Raw genomic sequence first — 10,292 nt, 5'->3', positions numbered from 1 at the left:
ATCATCAGCAAATTTGACAAGCATACCATGTATGCCTTTGTCCGAGTCAGTGATTAAAGAAATTAAAGAGCACAGATCCCTGGGACATTGAACTAAAAGACTCTCTCAAATTGAAATTGAATTATTAATGACTATTCTTTGGTTCTAATCTAACTGTACCATAATGCAGCTTACATTCCTTCATCTTGTCTGAAAAAGTGGAATGAGGTAGTAGCCACCCGGTAGTTTCTCCTTTCCTTTGTCTTTGGTGCCCCATGGCCTCCCAGAACCTCGATCAGCGCTGCTGCCGTGGCCTGTAATGGGGCCGAGCCTGGGGTGGGTACTGCGCTTGGGTCCCTGGCAAGAAGTTACAGCAGGAATTGATCACCCCAATGATGTCTGGAGACAAAGGAATTTCTGCCTTCCCAGAGTCAATCTCTTCACATGGGTTGGGACCATCCATGGGGCAACTGGGACAGTATATAAAGACCTAAGGTACAAGCTCTCCTTGGAATTCCCCAGTGGCTACCCATATAATGCTCCCACTGTGAAATTTGTCACACTTTGTTACCATCATAATGTGGACATCCAAGGCAATATTTGTTTGGAGATCCTCAAGGACAAGTAGTCAGCTCTGTATGATGTCAGGACCATCCTGCTGTCTATCCAGAGCCTGCTGGGAGAACTGAACATTGACAATCAATTGAACTTTGGACAAATCCCACAGCCTTTAAAAAGTACCTGCTGGAAACCTACATGAAGCAGGTGACTAAACAAAAGCCCTGACCATGGCTGCCCAGCTTACCTTCCTTTATCTTGTGTGTATATATATGTGTATGTGTGTGCATCTATCTTTTCCCCTTCCTCATAATCTGTCTTCTCCTCTTTTCTATACAGGACTCTGTTTCATAGACTGTTTTCCTTTTCCTTTTCTTCTTCTTCTTCTTCTTTTTTTTTTCTTAAACTCTTATGCAGCCCTCAACATTAAATATAAAGTGTTTTTTTTAAAGTAGAATGAGAAACTTTATCAAATGCATTGTTAAAATTAAGGCACATTCATCTATACCATTCCCCAGTTCTCCTTTGCCCCATTGCACTCTACTTGGTATGATAATGATTTCCTGACATGATATGTTCCCTGTTAGATTGTAAACTCCTTGAAGGTAGAGATTATGCTGTTTTTTTTTTCATTTTCATCATGCTATTTTTCTACTAAGCCCAGAACTTAGTAGCATCTTAGCTCTTCATAGCATGAAAGGAGTTCAGAGGTCATCTAATTCAATCTATATTTGAAGAAAAATCTCTCGAACACCTCTGACAAATAGTTTTCTTTTGTTGTTGTTGTCATAGTAATGTAATTTTATTTATTTTGTTAGACATTTCCCAATCACATTTCTTTTTAAATTTAAAAAAAATATTTTGTTGTTTTAAATTTTCCCTTATTTTTAATTTATGGAATAAAACAAGAATTTCCATAACACTGTATCATAAAAAAGATGATTGTATAAAAAACTGCAAATGTACTACATATAACTTGCAACTCTTTTTAAATATAAAACAAAGTTATCACATAAATTTATTTTTTTCCCTTTTTTTCTTCCTTCCCTCCCCACCCTAGAGATGGCCACCATTAGACACAAATATATATGTATATTATATATAATGTTTGTTATATATATATATGTGTGTGTGTATATATGTATATAAAATATGTGTGTATAAAATTATTTTAAACATATTTCTATTTATCAGTTCCTTCTCTGGATGCAGATAGCATTTTTCTTCATATGTCCTTTATTGTTAATTTGGGTATGACAAGTAGTTGTCTAATTTTCACTTGAAGCCCTTTAGTGGAAAAAAAAGCCTCATTGAAACTTGAGGTAACCCTTTTCACTCTTAGCTCTAATGTTATGGAGAATTTTCCTTTCATTAATTCTTCTGGGGCCAAGCAAAACAAGCATTAATGCCTGATGGATAGATCCCTGTACAACTTTCCTGATAGCCTCCGAATATACCTTCAGTAACAGGGAACTCACTGCTTCCTAAGGTAGTTCATCCCATTTTCAGATACTTGAACTGTTATAAAGTCCTTCCTCATTCCAAGGCAAAAATCTCTCTCTAATTGTCACATCTTTATTGGTACTACTTCGACCTGGTGAAGTCGCATAGTATGAGGGGAAATCTTCCAGTGAAGCAAATGGTCTCCATCACTCCAAACCCCAACTAGATCTACTCCACAGAGCAGTTCAAGAAATCAATTTTATAGAGAATACAAAAATTCATGTGAAATATTTCACAGATAGTTTGAAGAAGCTTCAGAGAATTAGAGAGTTAAAATTATGAGTGACCTCAGCAATCACCTGGTCCAACACCCTCATTTTACAGGTTAGGAAACTGAAAGCAGAAGAGGTCAAACCATTTGTCCAAAGTCATGTAGTACGGAGTAGAACTAAGATTCAAACCCAAGTACTTGACTGCATATCTAGTGTTCTTCCATTGCCTCTTGGAAAATGTTTACATTTTGGCCCCAATTTGGTTACTCCTATTTAAGTGAGTAAATACAAGGCAAATCCAGGAGTTTTCACATTAGAGCAGGCCTCCCTCAAGTGTCGGAAGGAGTTGTCTTGTAATTCTTACACTCTTTTCCTATTTTTCACAAATGTTGGTGGAAAGCTGAGGGATTTGTTTATTTCTCCTTAAAGCAGGTGCCACTTGTCATAATTCAAGATCACAATCATCTGGAAATTGATGACGTCTGAAATCTCTCAGTCCTACACAATATTGTTTTTCCACTTTTCCTTTGATCCTTGATCCTTTCTTTCTGCATGATAATCTAGGTGCTTGTTCTTTAATGTTTACTGCCAAATTTCTTTAGATTGCAGCCAGTTTTTGCCCCTCTTTTTTAAAAGGTTTTGTATTTTCTTTTATATACCCACAGTTATTTACTGATCTTATCATTACCCCCCACCAATCCCAATCCTTTCTCGTAACAGGGAAAAACAGTTACAAAACTGTTTGACAGTGTATGCAACATCTTACACCCATAATCTTTTACCTTGCTACTGAAAGTAGGAAAGACTGTTTCATCATGTGTTCTCCCAAGGCCAAATCATGACCATTAATCTGAACTCAGCTGCCTTTTTGAGTTGCTTTTGTTTACATTATTGTAGTCATTGGGAGCCTTGTTCTCCTAGTTCTTCATATTTCATTCTTTATTGGTTCTTACAAGTCTTCCTATTCTTTCCCCTTGAATTTCTCATATCTGTTTTTTCTCATGATGCAATAGGATTCCATTACATTTGTTGTTCAGTCATTTTTTTTTTCAGTCGTGTCTGACTCTTTGTGACGCCATTTAGGGTTTTCTTGGTAAGGATATTGGAGCAATATAAGGATATTTGCCATTTCCTTCTCCAGTTCATTTTACAGATGAGGAAATTGAGACAAACAGGGTAAAGTGACTTGCCCAGGGTTACACAGCTAGTTAAATGTCTGAGGACAGATTTGAACTCAAAAAGATGAGTCTTCCTGACTCCAGGCCGGATGCTCTATCCACTGTGCCACCTAGGTGCTCTCCCATTACATTTATACATCCCAATTTGCAGACAGCTCCCTCAGAACTCCTCTTCTCTATGTAAAGTTGTAAAAATTACCCTTAAAGAAAAATAAAAAGTGTTTAAAGAGTTTGGGTGAGCAAATAGTTATGGACTTTTCCCAGCAGCAGAATCAGAAGGGAGAGACTTGCATTGGTAGTTATCAGCATTACATTTGCTTCATATCTGCAGGGGGATGTGAAAATGCTATTGCTTTTGAGGATACCGAGGCCCCACCTAGAATTCTCCTCTCAAAAACTGTTGTGACTTTCTGGTAACTATTGTCATAGTTATGACAATCAGACCAGGCAATTTGTATAGAAACTAATGGAAAGAGTAGATTGCTTTCCTGAGGTAGACAATAGTTGAATGAAGGAGAGAAAATAGTCTTCTTCCCCTTTTACTCTTTGGGGGTCCCATTAGCACAAAATCCGTGCATCTAGCCTTCCATCTCTTGTCTTCATTTGTGATGGCATTGAACAATAAATCTATGTGAACTTATGGAACACTTATTAAACAGTCAACACTACTCGACCCTGGGTGGGTTACAGAAAAGGGCAAGAAATGTACTTGATTTCCTGGAGATCCAGGCTAGCTGGGAGGAGAAGGCTAATACACTTGAATCAAAAGCAAAACAGAAGATGGTATGCTTAGTGTTCTGATATGCTTTGACATACTCAGCCTGGTTATAACCATTCCTATTTGGGTATGTATTCTTCCATAGTGGTTGTGTGTAATGATTTATTTTTAATAATTATAAATTTTAGCAGTGTAAAAGATGGATTAACTTTTCTCATTTAGTCAGTTGACATTGCAAGATGATTCTCTAGGCTAGAGTACTATTGAGGGCGCTGCTAAATTTAGTTTGGGTAAAAGAATAAGACAACAATTACTTCAATAAGGGAATTATTTTACATTCAAGGCTCTCTCTATGTAAGGTCTCAAATACTCAGATGGATCTGAAATGTATTAATTGAAATGCTCCCTCCACTAATGCAGATGGTAACCCTTGGGCTGTGATCCAAGATACTAAGTTTTTCCTTCAAAAAAGTATTTGATCATAGAGCTTAGGGGGACCAGAGAGGAGAATAATAATAATAAGAAGAATGATCATGATTATTATTGCTGTGGTTATTACTAGTAGCTGTAGCTGTAGTAGTAATAGAAACAGTATAAGCAATACTAGTAGTTGCTGTATGTACAACCTCTTCATTGTGCAGATGGAAAAATGAGGAGAGGAGAAGCACTTTGTCTAAAGTCCTATAGCAAACTGACAACAAAATACAAACTAAAACTCAGATTCAAATCTTACTTCTGTCTTTCTAGTACACCTAATGGTTAAGAGACATTCTGTCTTCTATTCAAAAACATAGAGAAATTACTTGCTTAAGAAAAGAAAAAGAGCAAGGAGGTAGGGCATAAAAGGGAAGAAATAGCAAAGGTCAGGTTACTAGTGAACTATGCCAAACATGAAGTTGTTATCCTCAACAACAAATGTTTTCACATGCACATGGCCACATTTCTGCGTGACAAATCCTCATTTGAATGCAAGACTGTACACAAATATCCATTTGGACAGATTATTAACAGAGTTGTGATCAGACCTGCAGGTGGTCAGACCAACACATTTTTGTATATCATTTGAAATGGTAGCAAACTGGAGTATAATCACAGTTCTGCCACTAAGTAGGCATGTGACCTTGGGCAAGTCACTTAACTTCTCTGGGCTTCAGTTTCTTTGTTGTGAAATGGGGGGGTTTGAAAGATCCCTTCTAATTCAATTCATTAAGCATTTATTAAGCACTTACTGGGTACAAGACACCACCTTAAGTGGTGGAGGTACAAAAATAGAAGTGAAACAATTCCTTCCTTCAAGGAAGATCCTTTTTACTGAGGCAATTTACCATGTCCCCAAAATAAATAATTACAAAGTATTTAAATCTGATTTTATTTGTATAGAAAGTTTTTTTTACAAATTTGTTTATATAGTTTATAGTTATATATATTTGCTTATATAGTTTGTATAGTTTCTGGGTTTATTTTGGCAGGTGTACTCCCGGTATTTTATACTGCCTAGAGCTATTTTAAATGGGGTATCCTTTGTTATCTCTTCTTGCAGAGTTTTGTCTGTGATACATAGGAGTGCTGACAATTTATGTGGATTTACTTTATATCTTGCTACTCTGCTAAAATTATTGTTTCAAGTAACTTTTTAGTTGAGTCTTTGGGATTATATGCAGTACAAGTTTGTAGTGCACCCAATTGGATCAGTTGTATGACTCTCCTGCAGGGTTCTTGTAGGTAAGATAAAGAGCAAGTAAGGCAGATGACAGAGGTAACCAAGAGCTGGGTTTTGGTGAGACTCGTGCAGCAATGAGACAAATAGGTTCAAAAGTGTCAAGGGTTAGAAGATAGTGTATAGCTGGACTCGTCAACAATTGGGTCAAGACTGGAAAGGGAGGAAGGAATTCTTTTTGTCTTAATAGATGGTGGCTCAGAAATACAAAGTCACGATTGGCTTGCCCTATGCATATAATAGTCTCCTTCCTTACCTCCACCTCTTAGACTCTTGGCCTTTACTCAAGATTCTGCTCAAATGGTACTTTCTGCAAGAGGCTTTTCCTGTTCACCCTAGCTTAGCCTTTCTAAAGTTACTTTCCACTTATTTTATATTTATCTTGCACACACACACACACACACGCACACTTCTGTGTGCGTGTGTGTGTGTGTGTATGTATCTGTTTAAAATTTTTCCTTCCCCATTAGAATGTAAGTTTCTTAAAGGTAGACACTGTTTCGCCTTTCTGTGTATCTGCAGTTCTTAGCATAGTGTCTAGCACATAGCAAATGTTTAATAAATGCTTATTAATAGATTGAGGAGGAGAAAGTGGTCAATTTATTAGCCATAGAAAGAGAGAAGTACCAATTAACTAGGACTCACCCTCCAGGGTCTTGTTAAGGTGGTGGGTGCAACCAAGCCATATTCTCTTAAATACCAACGAAGATTAGCTAACAAGAAGAATGAGTTGTGTGTTTGAAAAGGTAAAGACTGGATGATCCAGTCCCCAGGATTAATTCCTTTGCCTCATCCCAAGATGATGAGGGATGATTCAAACCCAGAAGATGGGTTTGCCCATAGATAGTGCACATGACTTCTCATCAGGCTAGATCTGAAGCTGTGGTCCTCAATGAGGTCCTGGAAGCAAGAAACCTTCATCCTGGGCACTTGCGGACTATGGAAGTCTGAGGTGTTGTTTCATATATTTCAAACAATTTAAAGAAGAAGAGTGGAACAAATAGTTTCCACATGCATGATTAGTAGGTCCTGGCAAGGGGCTTCCCAACTAATCACAGAGAAGGACCTGGGCTAGAACCCCATTCTAATTTATCCAGTGATGGTGGAGGGAGGGGTAGGTGCTGGTGCAGGAGCTTTGTTGTCAGCAATGACTCACCTCTGCCTAGACACTGAACAGGATTGGAAAACTGATAGAGAAGGGACATGGAGGGGCTGAGGAAGCAACCTCAGCTTAGTGAGAGCTCCAGGCACTCAATGGAGATGATAGGTTGCAGAGCTATTTTTCAGGGTGGGCGTAGAGCAGAGGAAATACAGATTCCTCATGTAGCAATGTTGTCAATAGGCTCTGAGGCAATAAGTTTCCAAATGAGTAAGGCTCCAAATGTAATTCCTCACAACCACCAAGCAATTAATGAAACTTCTGTTCCTAATTCTGGCTCTTGGCTGGACAAGTGGCCATCTCTACTGCTGTACCTTCTATAGTTCACTATATTAGCTTTTGGCCAGTTTGGCTCCCAGAATAACTATCGTATTTAACAAAATGCCATAAATAGTTTTCTATTTTTCTAGATACTTTGACATATCTTTCAGTTCATCAGTGTTCCTTCCACCAGCCCAAATTACATTTTCACACTTTCTCATCCAGTACAATTTTTGTCCATATTTTCCCATCAATGCTCCAACAAGGAACCACTCAACGGAGACAGTGTGCCCCCAAACCACTGTGTTGTCTCTCATCCTGACCCTATGATGAGCTCATTTCTTTTCCATTCATCCATTTACTGCATAATGTCTTTTACGCCACGCCTCACATACAAGTCACCATCGATAACATGCTGCAACCTCATTATCCCACTCATTTATGCATCTTTCTATTGATTTGGGAGGACAATTGCCCTTTTGGTTATTTTGATTCTTCTGATCTGGTCGTGCCCTGTGGTTCACAGTGACACAGCATCACAGAGAGAACAGCAGGGACAAAGAGATGGACTTTTGCCCCAGTGAGAGGTTTAGGCAGTTTGCACTTTGCAAATTGTGTAGTACATTCAATGAGCCCAATCTCTTTCTGCCACTCAATTCTATATCCACTTCACTGTCCATCAGTAGTATTTGTCACATATGTATATATATATATGTATATGTGATAAATATATATATATATGATATATATATATATATATATACATTTATTTATGCATGCAAATTGATAGAGATCAACAAATGGCTAGATAGATAGCCAGATAGATAGACAGGGATTTGATATATTATTTTATTGGTATAGTGAATGTCTATGCAAGAAAACTCTGAAATTTGTGGTTTTAAACAGTCACCTAGAGTATTGAAAGGTTAAGTGACTTGCCTAAAGCCACAGAGCCAAAACGTTTCAGGGTAGGACTTCAAACCCAAGACTTCGTGGCACTGAGGATAATTTTCCACCCTCCTACATCATATTGCTTCATATTTATTTCAATATTCATATAGGGTTATAGATCTAAAGTTGGAAGGAAACTTAGAGGTCATCCAATCCAACACACACATTGGATGAAAAAACTGTGACCCTGAACAAGTCACTTAGTCTTAGATGATGTGGGCAACTCTTTAAGACTTTAATTTGCTGAGCTGATCCGTCTTGATAGAATTATCTACACTAAAGATATGACAGAATTGACTAGAATACAGTAAGGGATGGGACAAGCAGTAAAGCTGATTTTCATCACAATATTAATAAATTAATTAATCTGCTATTTTATGAAGCAGCTTCTAAGTGCCAGGTACTGTGCTAGGTGATGGGGATACAAAAATAAAGGTGAAAACAATCCCTGCACTCAAAGTTAAGTCTATTCAAGGGAGATGATAGGTATTTAATACAAACACATGTATATGTATGCACAGATACACATATGCACAGGAAGATGACATGCATATACTCATGTATACATGCATGTGTTTGTACACATGTGTGTATGTATATAATATATACATGTGTATGTGTTTGTGCATATGTATTCATACAGCATATATTCAAGGGGTTTGGCAGAGGGGAGGGAGGGAGACATTAGAAGCTGGAAGGGGCAGGAAAGTCCTCACAATACAAAAAAATATGGTAGTGTAGACAGGTTAGTGTTGCCTCAGACATTCACTCACTGTATGAACCTGGGCGAGTCACCTCTCTGTACCTCTACCTCCCCATTTATAAAATGAGGGTGTTGGACTCAGGGAACTTTAAGGTCCCTTCCAGTGCTAAATCTTTGATTGTCTATAGTAAGCAGTATGTGAATTGAACCTTGAAGGAAACTAGGGATTCTGAGAGATGGAGGTAAGGAGGGAGTGCATTCTAGACTTAGGGGACATCCAGGGAAAGGCATGCAAGAGAAGCAAGGAGGCCACCTTGGCTGGAATGTAATGGACATGAAAGGGGAGCCATAAGGAATAAGTCCCAAAAGACAGTTCAGGACAAGTTTGTTAAGGGCTTTAAATGCCAAATAGAGCAATTTATAGGTGACCTTGGAGTAACAGGGAGTCATGGGAATTTGGTTAGATTCTCCCTTTAGGAAAATCAATTTGGCAGCCTTGTGAAGGATGGTTTGTAGAGGGAGAGACTTGAACCAGAAGCCCAATCAATTAGACTACTGTTGAAATAATCCAGGTGAGAGTTTACGAGGGTCTGAACTTAGATAGTATCTGGCAGGTAGGTAGTGCAGTGGTTAGAGCACTAGGTCTGGAGTCAGGAAGACCTGAATTCAAATTCCACTGCAGACACTTACTAGCTGTATTACCCTGGGCAAGTCATTTAACTTCTGTTTGTCTCGTTTTCCTCATCTGTAAAATGGGGCTATTAGTAGTGCTTATCTCCCAGGGTTGCTGTGAGATCAAGTGAGTTAACATTTGTAAAAAGCACTCAGCACAGTGCCTGGGACATTGTAGGTCCTATATAAACTTTGATTTGCTTCTCCCTTCCCCTTGTGGATAAGAGTAGATTTAGTGCTCATTTTCTCTAGAACATCTATTAAGGGTCCAGGTTTAGCATTTCTCCCACAAGTATAAAATTTTAAAAAACAACAAATAAAAATCCATGAACAACTGTGCCCCCTGACTCAGTGTCAAATTCTGTATCCAAATATGCACATTTTAAATGTACAAAGAGGCTTTTCTTTTAAATCCAGAGAACAAATGACCTCTTCAAATTCATAATGAGGTATGCATTGAATGGAACCCAACTCAAGGTGAGTCACTCATTAATCATAAACAAAACAGCCCCCCATCAAGGACACATCAGCGCAAACTGTAAAAATGGGAAGGGTTGCCCAATCTCTTTATTTAATATTAACTACGTTATGTTTTTCATGTGAGCACTGAGAAGGTGATTTTCTAACTTTATTCTCAACCTGCTTGGTGTGAACGGATAATTACTCCCTTCATATTGTTTT

The 10,292-nt window shown here is 38.1% G+C and overlaps 1 pseudogene; it reads left to right on the top strand.

Moving 5' to 3' along the window:
- Positions 1-254: 254 nt before the first annotated feature.
- LOC110207316 (ubiquitin-conjugating enzyme E2 C pseudogene) lies at positions 255-765 on the top strand (annotated as a pseudogene).
- The last annotated feature ends 9,527 nt before the right edge of the window (positions 766-10,292 follow it).

The sequence above is a fragment of the Phascolarctos cinereus genome, unplaced genomic scaffold (assembly GCF_003287225.1).
Source record: "Phascolarctos cinereus isolate Bilbo 61053 unplaced genomic scaffold, phaCin_HiC Scaffold_2;HRSCAF=192, whole genome shotgun sequence".
In the NCBI taxonomy this organism is placed as follows: Eukaryota; Metazoa; Chordata; class Mammalia; order Diprotodontia; family Phascolarctidae; genus Phascolarctos; species Phascolarctos cinereus.
The sequence above is the reverse complement of the archived record's forward strand: the minus strand, read 5'-3'. Positions and strand labels throughout refer to the sequence as shown.